Raw genomic sequence first — 14,329 nt, forward strand, 5'->3', positions numbered from 1 at the left:
TCCAAATCGTGGGACAAGAGACTGTGAAATATGCATGTTTAATATCAGTGCCCATTACCGTACAATAGCAGGGGAATGAACAAGAAGCAAGTATCTGTCTGGGGCTCTCCGCTGTCAGGTAGTAGTGTTCTCCTGTTCTCCTTGCTGCTATCGGGAAACAAGTTATTTCTTATTTTTACCCCATAGGGAAGACTCCTAAAGAAACAGCTGGCTGAAGTCAGTGTCAATCACTAGAAAATAGATGCACAGAATTCTGGAGTTGGGAAGTTCACCAGGTCATTCTGTTTTAAGACTTTTTTTCTCCGAGAAAAAAAAAAAAAAATGAGCCAGCATTTCCTTACTGCCTGTGACTAGACACCAGAAGCTGTAACTCGGTGGCTAGGCCAGGGGTGCCCACATCTACAGTGGCCCTGGAGGATATGGGGGCAGGGGGTGCTGCATAGAGCAAAAAAGTGCCCTGTCTGCCTTGCTTAGGGTATTTTGGTATAATTTTCAAAAATGTTGTGCTGGCTGAATTTGTCTCCCATGGCACCCATTTTTGACTCAGACCTAGGTAGAGGAGGGGAGCAACTTAGATGATTAAACAGATTCCTGACCCTACCCTTTCTGTTCCCAGGAGGAGTTGGCATCGGGCCAGTGACTTTGCATGTGGCCTCTCTTCCGGGGGTAAGCACTGGCCATGTTTGAGGAACCCACTGTATCATGGCCTCTAGATGAGGGGTACCCTCAGCAGCCAGGTGCCCCTCTCCCTCTTGGGTTGCTTCTTTCTTGGGAGAGGACTGATGTTTTTTCTCCTTGTCTCTATTTATCTACCCCTTTCTCTCTCCTTCCATTCCTCCCTCCCTCTCCCTCTCCCTTTCCTTTCCTCCCTCTCTTTTCTCATAGGTCCAGCCTGTCCAGCTATGAAGATGAGACGGGCCTGGGCTGTTCTCATAGAGTGGGATCTAGGGCCTAGGAATTTTAAATCACACTTTCTTCATTCTTCCTTCTGGAAATGCCTTTCCTTACCACAAGAGAGATGAGATCCAAGATGCGGGATCGACTTGATTGAAGGAAGTGATGAGCTGTGTGAGTTGCTTGGTTCTAGCTATAAACTAGTGATTCCACACTTGCATGCTTATGAGAATCACCTAGGAAAGCTATACGTCCATGGAGAAAAAGAAACAATAGGTGACTACAGTGGCCCACTTACCAGCATCTGTCCCTGTCTCTCATATTCTGCCTTCCCTCCTTGTCTTATATTGTTTGTGCTGCTATAACAAAATACCCAAGACTGGGTAATTTATAATGAACAGAAATGTATTTCCCTCCGTTCTGGAGGCAGTCTTATACCATCTCCATCAGCACTCAGTAAATGTGGAATTGGATCACTATCTCCAATCCCTCACTCTTCCAATGCCAGATGAGAAATACACTGTTATAATTGCACATGAACAACACATGGTTTTTGTTGTTGTTGTTGTTTACATGAACTAAGAAACCTCAAGGGACATTTAAAAATGTGTTTCTAAGTGATGAAATAATTTTTGCTTCAAAAATTGAAAAGAAATTTTACTAGTAACGGCATTTCTTTTTTTTTTTTTTTTTTTTGAGACGGAGTCTCGCTCTGTCGCCCAGGCTGGAGTGCAGTGGCCGGATCTCAGCTCACTGCAAGCTCCGCTTCCCGGGTTTACGCCATTCTCCTGCCTCAGCCTCCCGAGTAGCTGGGACTACAGGCACCCGCCACCTCGCCTGGCTAGTTTTTTGTATTTTTTAGTAGAGATGGGGTTTCACAGTGTTAGCCAGGATGGTCTCGATCTCCTGACCTCGTGATCCGCCCGCCTCGGCCTCCCAAAGTGCTGGGATTACAGGCTTGAGCCACCGCGCCTGACCGTAACGGCATTTCTTATGGTTAGTCTTGCTTGTGTAATTTTCATGGGAAAACATTAAAAATTATTACCGGGTAGATTAAATACCAATGTGTTTTTTAATACTTTTAATATAAATAACACACACACACGTCTTTAGTGAAAGCACAATGAATTCAGTTATTTCACCAGCACGTTCAGTCAACTATAAAATATCAGAAAAGACATTTTGCTCAACCAATTCAAGAATATAACAACCTAAAATCTTTTAGGAAGTTCCATTTCTTTGGAAAAATAATTTGAACAAACCTGAGTCCTCATAAAAGCTATCTGGTGGCCAGGAAATGTGTGTACCCAGAGGGAAAGCAAGGATTGGTGAATTTATTAGGAGTGTATACTTGCATGTCAGTCAGTGTCATTTGTTTTTATAGAATACTCTAGTATTCTATACTAGAATACTAGAAACCCTGTCTCTACTAAAATACAAAATTTAGCCAGGCATGGTGGTGGACACCTGTAGTCCCAGCTACTCGGGAGGCTGAGACAGGAGAATTGCTTGAACCTGGGAGGCTGAGGTTGCAGTGAGCTGAGATTGTGCCACTGTACTCCAGCCTGGGTGACAGAGAGAGACTCTGTCTCAAAAACAAAACAAAACAAAACAAAACAAAAACAAACAAAAACTAAAAGAGTAGTGATTATTATACATAGCATGCCTCTATCAAAATATCTCATGTACCCCATAAAAATATACATATACTATGCACCCACAAAAATTAGAAAATCATAAGGAGGAGAAAATATATTCACTATTCATTAAGTGGAAATGGATCATTATAAAGATCCCCATCCTTGTCATCTTCACGTTGGGTAGGCTCAGGAGGAGGAAGAAGAGGAGGGGTATTTCTTCTGTCTCTGGGGTGACAGAAGTAGAAGAAAATCCACATACAAGTAGACCCACACAGTTCAAACCCATATTGTTCAAGGGCCTTCTGTACTTCAGTGTCATCTCCTAGGAGGTGGCCAGCCTCAGGAAATCATTTCACAGAATAACAATTCTTAGAAAGGTCCAGAGTCTAAAACAAGGTAACTAATTCCCACCTTTCTCTGTAGTACAAGTATGACTTCTTTATGCATTGTTAATACCTATTCCCCAGTTTGGTTTTGTTTGCTGGAAGAAAGTCTATACTTATTATAGTTATGCCTGATGTATACCATGTCATTCACAGAAAAGGATTTTGTAAAAGAAAAGGAACTGTAAATGGCAATTTTCAATATTAAAAAGAATATGAAACTATAAAGTATTCATCTAAGTTTGGTACATCACTCTCAGTTTAGAATTATCCTCAGTATTTTATTAAATAAGGATGGCTGCTGCCCAATTCTGGCAAAGACAAAGTAAGCCTCTACCTAATATTGGCAGATGTGGCTGATAATAATAGACTTCCCCTTCGCTGTGGAAGTGGAGACTTCCTTTGCCTAACTCTAAAGGAACCTGGTTAACAAACAAACAAAAAGTGTGCCAATGAAAATGTGCACACAGTCTGTGATGGATGAAGTTGATACCAAAGTCACTTAGAATATTCAGTTGAGAAAGGTCAGGGTTTTGATGATGTTTTCTTGAGTCTTCAAGAGAAAAAAAGGTAAAAAAAAATTCATTCAATGACAGCTTAGCATGATAAAGGAACACTAGACTGAGAGTCTAGTGTGCAGTATTCTGCCACTAACTAACTGTGTAAGACTGGAGAAGGCACTTCCCCTCTCTGGGTTGTACTTTTCTCACCTGTATAATAGGGATGTTCATCAACTGTATCAGACTCCTCCTGTGTATCATCTCAGATCTTTATGGCCTCACATTATTTTGGCTGGCCACCTCAGGGACTGTCCTTGCTCAGGTAGCCCCAACATTAGCTCACCTCTTATTCATGCTGTGCACTTCTAACCTCCTGCTCTGAGGCTCACCTGCTGCCCCTGAAGTGTGAGATGCTACCAAGACCCTTCGGCACCCCTGCATATAATGGGAAGGTGACGTTTTGACCAATGGGTTCAGGAGCCAGCAGATATACTCTTCTAATATTCTCCCCAGAGATGGATTGTCCTCAGATGCAACAGCTCACATGGACACGCAGAAGAGGGTCTGGCAAGATTAGGCAATCAGTTGAGCTGGATGCCAAGTGCTGACTGGCTCCTTAGTGTGCTTGCATATTTTCTCTCCCTCCTTCCCTGTCCTGGAAGACTGGAAAGACTCACCTTTCTCCTCACTCCTATTTCCCTAGCACTGACCACACTCCCTAATAAAGTAGTATCAGATAAGCATTTGTCTTAGGATCTGCTTTGGGGGATTCCGAGCCCAGACATCAGGATAAACTCTGTTTGTCAATGTCCTAAAGATTGCAAGAGATTGAAACCAGGTATGGTGACTAATGCCTGTAATCCCAGGAATTTGAGAGGCTGAGATGGGATTTCTTGAGGCTAGGGGTTCTAGACCAGCCTGGGCAACACAGTGAGACCCCATCTCTACCAAAAATTTTTCAAAAAATCAACTGGACATGGTGGTGCACGCCTGTAGTCCTAGCTACTCAGGAGACTGAAATGGGAGGATCACTTGAGCCCAGGGGTTTGAGGCTGCAGTGAGCCACAATCATGCCACTCCATTCCAACTTAGGCAACAGAGCAAGAACTGGACTCTAAAGAGAAAAAAAGATTCTGAGAGATGCACAACCCTTCTCCCACCCACCCCATGAGGAGGAGGACTGCAAGATAGAAATAAAAGTATCTGCTTTATGTAATGTCTTTCCATGTAATGTCCATTTAAAACAAAAAAAATTCTGATATTAAAACACATTTGAAAGCTCCTGGAGTAGGTAATATTGGTACCAGTTTGGGAAAATTCATAACAGAGAAAGTGGGTTTCTGATGCCTGAAGAATCTCAAGAGAAATACTGTGAGGGTGCTGGACCCTGAGCTGGAGATTCAGGTTTTGAACTATCATCACGATGTGGGTAAGAGGGGAATCTGTGTTTATGGCTGATATTCCTAGGAAGCAAGTCAAATAGGAAGAGGGTTTAGGAAGGAATCTAAAATCACCAATTGCAGCAACTCTCTTCAATGTCCATGCAAAGCCATTCTCCACACTCTACCATACCCTTTTCCTACCAAAACAACATTGATTTGTTCAGGTTGAGTCTCTTGATCTCAGGAGGATAACACCATCCCAGACCTCCAGAGGATGAATCAAAATTGGCTTACAGCCTGATATGTGACCCAGTTCTGGCTGATGAAACACAGCAGGAGGCCTGCTAAAGAGAACATGCTTCCTGAATAAAATGATTGCAAAAAGGGAGAGGTTGCCTCATTTTTTCTTTCTTGAATGTGGATGTGATGCCTAGTGCTGCAGCAGCCACATTGTGATCTTTGAGGCAACAAGCATGAAGGGAATACCAAGAGAATCTCAGAGATGCTGGACCTAGCATCGGTGAGCAACTAAGCCAACTTTGGCAGCTGTATGTCGTCTTCTGTTGTGCAAGAAAAATAAGTCCTTGTTCACTTCAGCCACTGTTAGCAGGGTTTTCTGTTACCAGCAGCCAAAATATTTCCTGAGTCTAGGCAGGTATATCAGAAAACCGGTAAGACAAATAAGAAAGAAAGGAATTCAGAAGTCAAAGAAATAGAGTTCTGAGGAAGTGTGGGTAGCTGACAGTACAAATGCTATGAGGGAGTCAAGTGTTACGAGACTGAAAAACACAAATGAGATTTTTCAGGAGAGCCATTTCAGAGACACAGAGTGGGCAAAAGCCAGGCTCTAGACGGCTCCGGAGAAAAGGGGAAAGGCATGGTGACATAAAATACAGACATTTATTTCGAGAAGTTTTGACCAAGCATATATCACACACAATCAAATGTGTTACAATGTTGCTAAGCTTTGACCCAGATTTTTCACTTCTAGGTATCTATCCAAAGGAAATAATTAGCGATACTGACAAAGATTTAGGTACAAGTATGATAATTGCAGTTTTATTTATAATAGAGAAATGCTGGCAACAGTGTAAATATCAAGCAACAGGGGAATTGTTAAATAAATTATGGTATGTCTTCATGGTGGAATATTGTTCCAGCCAATGTACATGATATTTTGAAAGAAATTTTTAATGACATGAATATTTATAATGAATCCAATAAAAATCAGCAGGCTATAAATGTGATTGTAAAGTTGTTATGTATAATGTATATTATTTATATGCAAAGAGAAAAGCAGGAAAGAAATACATAAAAATATCAAAAGTTACAGAAGAACCTCTTACAATTTGCATTTTCCTGTGTTAATAATAAATTAGCATTTATTATTTTTATAATCAGAAAATTTTGTTTCTAAAAAATAATGAAATTTGCTATGAAGGAAAAGAGGTGGAATAGAGACTATGCAGTTGGCACTGGAAGGACATACACCTGAAAAACTAGCAGGTGTATTAAATTCTCCAAAATGAAGTCTATACAGTGCATCATGTTGCTCTCTGATATCGAGCAGCGGGGAACCTTGGAAGCAAATTTGATGTTTAGTCACAAGTATATATCATTTCCTTTTCTTTGTATATTTGGTTTATTTCCTTTCTTGGGCCCCAGCTTCCTTCTCTGCAAAGATAAGAAGAGGAATGTTGAATAATTTAGTGCAGGAGGATGTGTCAGAGCCCATCCCTATAGCCCAAACCCCTATTGCCAAGAGACAGAGGTAAAAGACAGCAAATAACCGTTATGGCAAGATCCAGGTCAGAGACATTTATGTGGACTGAAACCAATAGATAGCAGATGGATAATTAATCCCTTTCTACTCAGAGGACATCGCATGATATCAGGTTGGGAAAGGCAAAGAGACTCTCATTCATGGTACCCAGGCAAAGGATCTTGTTATATCTGTGGCAGCATCACAACAACTTGGCCATGGAGGAGGCTGGTCTCTCCAGGGCAGACGGCCAGGAGGTAGTGCTACAGATGAAGCCACGGAGAAGCTACCTATCCCACACACATGCAGTCCAAATTCCCTGCCCACCTTCCAACACTCCCCTCACAGGCCCACGCTCTTGGCCTCAGCTTAGGTTATTTGAGTCTTATGAGGCCATCGAGGCTCATGACCAGTGATAAAACAGTCATTTTCCTCTGGACAGATTTAATTCTCTGCCTTTCCTTAAGAAGAAGTAAGGTACATGGTTGTCAGGCTGTCAGTCATTCTACCTTGAAAGCTCATTCTGCTACAGGCACACACATGGGCTGTGTCATGGCCTCCCACGCAGGGGGAGGACTCGGCATGGGAGGGAGGCAGTGGCCAAGCCTGGAGGTTCCTCCTCCTGCCATGACAGAACCTTCTGTATGTCCCAGGGTGATGATGAGGGAGGGTCAAATGCGATAATGAGTATGGAAATATCTGGCAAACTGGGGAAAGCTGTATGAATGTAAGTCCTTGTTGTCGAGGCAGGTATTTCCCTGACCCCTTCACAGGATTAGCGACAGGGGTGCCTGGTTTACTCAGCCCGCCGCTCCAAACTCCTCACGGGAGGAAGCGCATGAGTGAATTAGTCCAACAACTGGAGGGAACGAGCGGTGGAACCACCCAGCCGCTTTGGCACCGGCAGGAGTGAATTTCCGTGCAGGCCCCGCGGCAGCATCCAGGCGGTGGTGCCTGCAACTCCCAGAGCCCCAGAGGGCATGCCACAGTGCTCTTTTAGCTTTGCCATCCGTGGATGGCTTAAGTGTTAGCAGCTCAGTGGGCCCTTTGCCTTTTCGCATGAGGCGGCTGCCCTCAGCCAGTGAGGGCAAAGGGCCAGTGTGACAGCCTTTTGTATCCACACTCATGGCTCCCAAGCTCTTGTCCGGCATCCAGGAAAAATGAGGTCGCACGAACAAATTGAAGTAAGGCAAATACAGGGAATTTTATTGCCAATGAAAGTAACTCTCAACAGGAAAGGGAGTTGAAAAGGGGTTGGGGCGGGTAGGTAGTCTACCCCTGAAGTGCAGCCATCTCCAGCTGGATTCTTCTCCAAAGATATGCTGTCCCTCTGAAGTCAAGCTGATTCTCTCTGATGTCCAGCCGTAGTCCCATCTACCGGCTGAGTCTGAGTTTTTATAGGCACAGGATGGGGCAGGACGGTGCCATGGGTGGTTTAGGAAAATGCAACATTCAAGGGGGAAAACAGTAATATAAGTTCTCACTTTGGGCTGCGGTTTCAGGCTTTGAGCTTGACGGTGGTGTTTCACCAGGGACCTGCACTTTTCTGCCTAGAATTTCTCTTCCCCATGTTGCTATCATTATGACTACTACTCTAGGCAGAAGCCCAACTCTAAGATGGATACTCGGCCTGTTTCACTTTTCTAGCCTCCAAGTCATTGAGGAAATCTTCATGCAAAGAATTAATCATATGGTGGTGATTGTTGCACAATGTTCTGAACGTTCTTAATAATGCTAAACTATACAGTTAAAATGTTAAGAAGGTAAATTTACAACGTGTATCCTGCCACAATAAAAATGGAAACAAATCTTAAAATAATAATAATAAATAAATAAATTGTATCAACATTCAAATAAAGAATTAATTCTAGAAACTGGTTATTGCTTTCTTTTATTTTTTCAAAGTAAAAGCAAGTTTATTAAGAAAGTAAAGGACTAAAGAATGGCTACTCCATAGGCAGAGCAGCTGCATGGACCACTCTGATGCTTACACTTATTGTTACTTCTTGATTACATGCTAAACAAGGAGTGGATTATTCATGAGTTTTCTGGGAAAGGGGTGCTCAATTTCCAGAACTGAGGGTTTCTTCCCTTTTTAGACCATATAGGGCAACTTCCTGATGTTGCCATGGCATTTGTAAACTGTCATGGCACTGGTAGGAGTGCCTTTTAGCATGCTAATACATTATAATTAGCATATAATGAACAGTGAGGAAGACCAGAGCTCGCTCTCATTGCCGTCTTGGTTTTGGTGGGTTTTGGCCAACTTCTTTGCTGCAACATTTTATCAGTAATGTCTTTTTTTTTTTTTTTTTTTTTTTTTTTTTTTTTTTTTTTGAGACGGAGTCTTGCTCTGCCACCCAGGCTGGAGTGCAGTGGCCGGATCTCAGCTCACTGCAAGCTCCGCCTCCCGGGTTCACGCCATTCTCCTGTCTCAGCCTCCCGAGTAGCTGGGACTACAGGCGCCCGCCTCATCGCCCGGCTAGTTTTTTGTATTTTTTAGTAGAGACGGGGTTTCACCGTATTAGCCAGGATGGTCTCGATCTCCTGACCTCATGATCCGCCCGTCTCGGCCTCCCAAAGTGCTGGGATTACAGGCTTGAGCCACCGCGCCCGGCCAGTAATGTCTTTATGACCTGTATCATGTGCCGGCCTCTTATGTCATGCTATGACTGAGAATGCCCAGCCTCCTGGGAATTCAGCCCAGTAGGTCTCAGCCTTATTTTACCCAGCCTCTATTCAAGATGGAGTCGCTCTGGTTTAAATGCCTCTGACATTTTCCCCCTCCCTTTAACAAGGATTGTAGAGGAACAAAGATCCATATTCTGTAATTTCTTCAGGCTGAATAGGGGCAATGATATTCCTGCCTAACTATTAGGGTCTCTTGTATTCAGGGTAGAGAGGAGCTCAGTCAGAAAGCATCTATATGGTGAGGGCCATTTATAACTTTGAGTCCTAACAAAAGGTGATATCTGGAAGATCAATAAGTATTCAATTTAAGAAAACATTGAGTAATCTTATCCTGCACTCCTACACAAAGAGTAGAATAGCAAATATATTTCACAACAGTAAAGTAAAATAAGTAAAACTATCCCAAGTAAACTAAATAAGAAGGCTTTCCATGAACTGGGCAACTGTTGGAACCAAGCTGATACGGGGTTGCTACCTGATTCCACTACGTGCCCAGAATTAGAATATTGATATAGATTTTTACATAACCCATCCCTCTTGTTTTTTCTGAGCAGCAGTCAGAGATCACTGAGGTTCACAGGAATAAGCAAGGTGAGTCTAAATTGCAGGAAAAAAACCCTCAAAAACAGCTGATAAGACTAGAATCTAATAACAGGTGAACCATAGTTTTTGAAACACACTTTTTCTCTCCCCAGTCTTCCATTTTTACTAAAGACAAATCATGGCAAGACCAATTTGCTTTATTATAGTTGGCCTGATTATTTGTGTAAAGTGCAACAAGAATAACTATTTTTCACACAGGCTTTTAAAATTGACTTTGATGGAACTCTGTTTCATAAGGAATCTCAGATAAGACTTTTTAAAAAGCTGATCCCAGCCATGGGTTTGTACCCTCAAATGCCTATGAGTTGAGTGAATGTCTCTCCTCTTGAGGTCCCTAGATAACCTGGGGCTCCTGGGCCTGCCAAAAAGTGATTTCCTTTACTTAGGGAACTGCTTTCCATCTATTTCAGCAAATGGATGGCTCCAAAGTTCCTAAACCCCTGAAAAATATTTGTTTTTGAGACAAAAAAATTTTGTTTTCAGATAGACTCTGTCTCCTAGGCTGGAGTACAGCGGCACAATTTTGGCTCACTGCAAACTCCACCTCCCAGGTTCAAGTGATTCTCGTGTCTCAGCCTCTCTAGCAGCTGAGATTATAGGCACATACCACTATGCCTGGCTAATTTTTGTATTTTTAGTAGAGACAGGGTTTCACCATGTTGCCCAGGCTGGTCTCGAACTCCTGGCCTCAAGTGATCTGCCCGCCTCAGTTTCCCAAACTTCTGGGATTACAGCCATGAGCCACCATGCCCAGCCACCCTGAAAATTTGATTCCTGAAAAATTTGGCCTAAAGGAAGAGTAAGTGATGGTTTCTGTATAAAGGAAAGAGAAAAGACAAATGGGAATGTTCAAAGGGAGTCTTTCTTGACACGGTTATCTGTTGAAATGGCAACTTAAATTGTGTGAACCTTTAGGGAAGAGGCAGTAGGCCCCATCTGAGAAGGGCAGGTATGCTTGGGGACCAAGGCTGCCCCACTTGGAAGCTTTATATTCAGCTCCTCTGAGAGGAGAAACCAGGGAGAGTGAGCCTGGACCCTGGAACACTGCTGCTGAGAGCAGGTGGGCTTTCCAGAGGGGCCGGTAAAACAGCAGTCCTTGAGTCCGGATTATCAAAAGGGTGATAGGCTAGTGGGTTAATGAAAAGGAGCAAATGGGCCCAGATGCTGGTTGAACATGAATGAACTGAGCATATTCTGAGGCCTCATGGGTGAGAAAATGGAGATAAAAGCCCTGCTTGGAGTTAAAACTAATGTGCAAAGCAATGAACTTCTGTGTTCACTACAATGGTTACCAAGTCTGGAGAAGAGCAAGAGTTAGTTGCTCATTCATTGAACACGTGTTTACCGGACACTTGCTATGCACATAGTAAATTCTAGACACAGCGGTGAAAATAATCCAGTGAACTATCATCTGTAGGTTTTGCCCTGAAGTTACCTACAAGTCAGTAGGGAAGAGAAGTTAAATCATCTGACAGAGCCAAATGATGTCACAAGCAGGAGACAAGTGACAGGTGAAGGCCCTAACAAAAGTGCTAGGAGTTGGAAGAGGGAGAGATGATTTGGGGCCTAGAGGGTCAGGGAAGCTTTCATGGAGGAGATGCAAGCTGACCTCGATCTTGAAGGATGCACATACATTGAACAGTCAGCAGAGAGGGAGTTGGGAGCAGTATGAGCGAAGACCAGGAGGCAGGAATGGATGTGGTGAATGTGGTGTGTGCTGGCAGCAAAGGGATAGCCTTACTCTAGGAAAGGCTTTGTGTAGGGGGATGATGGAAATCAAGGTTAGAGAAAAACTTAGCTCTTGACTGCAACCTGGAAAGGGGTTTGAAACGCCTCCAAGGCTAAGCCTGTGTGCTCATGCAGGGGAGGGTCAGACAGTGTGTCTGTCTTTGGGCCACTGTATCAACTCTACAAACCACAGGTAAAAAGCATCCTGAAGCAGTCTCAGAGCATCTCGAGAGTGTGTTGTGTAGCTATAAATAGTGGGAACAGCAGGCAGGAACCTGAAAAAGGGGACTTACAATGCAAGGGACTTAAAAACACCTAACAGTGCTTTCTGGGAGGGGGTTGGGGGAGGGGCATTTGAAATAAGAAATTTGAGGAAATTCCTTCATAGCCTCTGCATTTGCAAGTTCAGCATACTGGAAAAATAACTGCAAGGTGAAAGTAAGTGATGGCAATATCTTTGTCCTCTTTTTCCCCTGGACATCCTCCTCCATAGCTTCTAATAGTTAGGAAATGGGAATACTCAGTGTGGACAGATGTTGATTTAAGTTTGAGACAAGGTCTCGCTTTGTCCCTCAGGCTGAAGTGCAGTGGTGTGATCATGGCTCACTGCAGCCTCTACCTCCCAGGCCCAAGTGATCCTCCCACCTTAACCTCCCAAGGAGCTGGGACTACAGGCACACACCACCATCCCTGGCTAATTTTTTTCATTTTTGCAGTGACGAGGTTTCACCATGTTGCCCAGGCTGGGTATCATACTCTCAATTTTTTGGAGAGGGTTTAATACACTTGCGTTTGATGCAGGTCTTCAACCCTCTGTTCACCCCTTAATCTGTCCACTTCTAGGCAATACTAGGGGTGTTTATTATTCTCCTGGGCTAAAAGGAGATTTCCAGCTGGTTCTAATGAGTCCCACACAAGCGTAGGTGTCAGTGCAGCAGGGAGCTGCTTTTCCCTTTGACTCCACACCTCCATCTTGGCACCTGGTTAAAAAAGGGTGTGGGGTTGGTGCTGGTGTGAGCTAAGTCAAATCAGGCCTCTGTAATCTCAGGGATCAGATGGCAGAGAGCATTCCCACTGGATGGTGAGAGTGGCTGCACTGGCTGTGGAAGGGAGGCCTTTCTGGAAAGCAACTGGGAAGACAGACACTTCTGGCCCAGGCGGTACTGGACCCTTTCAAAAGGACATCCATTGTTCTTCAGCTGTGGGCCCAGTTTCCAAGTAACTCCTCAGCAGTTGATGCCAAGACACCATTTCTCACCTGTTGATGTGAGAGATAGCCAAATGTTTGACAAGCCCTCATCAAGAAGGCTGTGGGAAAAGGTACTCCCACATTACTGAGGGAGTACAAAGTAGTACAAGTCTGTGAAAGAAAGTGTGGCAATATATGCCAAAATTACATATGCCTGTATGTTTTGCCCTAGTTATTTCACTTCTCAGAAATTATATAAAGTTAATCCTGAACACATATGACATAATGTTTATCAAAGGGGCTCCTTGCAGCCTAGTTTGTGATAGCAAAAGATTGGAAATGATCCATGTCCATTCAAAATGCACCGGGTAAATAAATGGATACATCTGCCCAGTGGAGAACATAACTTTTTAAAAAAAGTAATGAGGAGCAGTTTTCTGTGCTGATGTGGAACTATTTCCAAGATGTGTTAAATTAAAGAACTAGGAGCAGAACAGGGTAAGGCTTCTCCATTTCCAAGAATAACTTTATAGAAATATATGTCTGGGGCCGGGCACGGTGGCTCAAGCCTGTAATCCCAGCACTTTGGGAGGCCGAGAAGGGCAGATCACGAGGTCAGGAGATCGAGACCATCCTGGCTAACATGGTGAAACCCTGTCTCTACTAAAAAATACAAAAAACTAGCCGGGCGAGGTGGTGGGCACCTGTAGTCCCAGCTACTCCGGAGGCTGAGGCAGGAGAACGGCGTAAACCCGGGAGGCGGAGCTTGCAGTGAGCTGAGATCCGGCCACTGTACTCCAGCCTGGGTGACAGAGCAAGACTCCGTCTCCAAAAAAAAAAAAAAAAAAAAAAAGAAAGAAATATATGTCTGGAAAGGTAACTCTCCATTTTAGAAGCAGAGACAGAACTAAAAGAAGAGGCATTTTTCAATCAACCCTCATGACAGTGTAGATAGAGAATCCAAAGCCATCTACGAAACCTTCAAGACATAGTAAAAGTTACTTTTATAGAATACAAGATCAATATAAAAACTCAGCTGTATTTTTATGTAGTAATAACAAGCAATTGGAGAATATAATGTCTCAAAAGTATCATTTACAATATCATCAAAAAGCACAAAATACTTAGGAATTAGCTTAACAAAAAATGTGCATGACCTTTACACTAAAGGTAAAGCAATTTCACTCCTAGATGTTGGCCCAATAAATACCTAACATTAAAAACTTTAAAGTACTGATAAATAAATAGAGAGATATACCATGACTGTTGACTGGAAGACTTGATATTGTTAAGATGTCAATTCTCACCAAATTGATCTGCAGATTCATATAATCCCAACCAGGAATTGAAATGTTGGTCATAAAGTTTATATGGAAATGCAAATGACCTACAACAACCAAAACAATTCTGAAAAAAAAAAAAAAGAACGAAGTTGGAGGATTTATACTACCATCTTTCAAGACTTATTATAAAGCCTTAGTAATCCAGATAATGTGATATTGGCATAAGGAAAATAAAATAGATCAATGTAACAGAAGAGAGAGTCTAAATATAGAC

Source organism: Rhinopithecus roxellana, chromosome 21 (assembly GCF_007565055.1).
Source record: "Rhinopithecus roxellana isolate Shanxi Qingling chromosome 21, ASM756505v1, whole genome shotgun sequence".
NCBI classification, from domain to species: Eukaryota; Metazoa; Chordata; class Mammalia; order Primates; family Cercopithecidae; genus Rhinopithecus; species Rhinopithecus roxellana.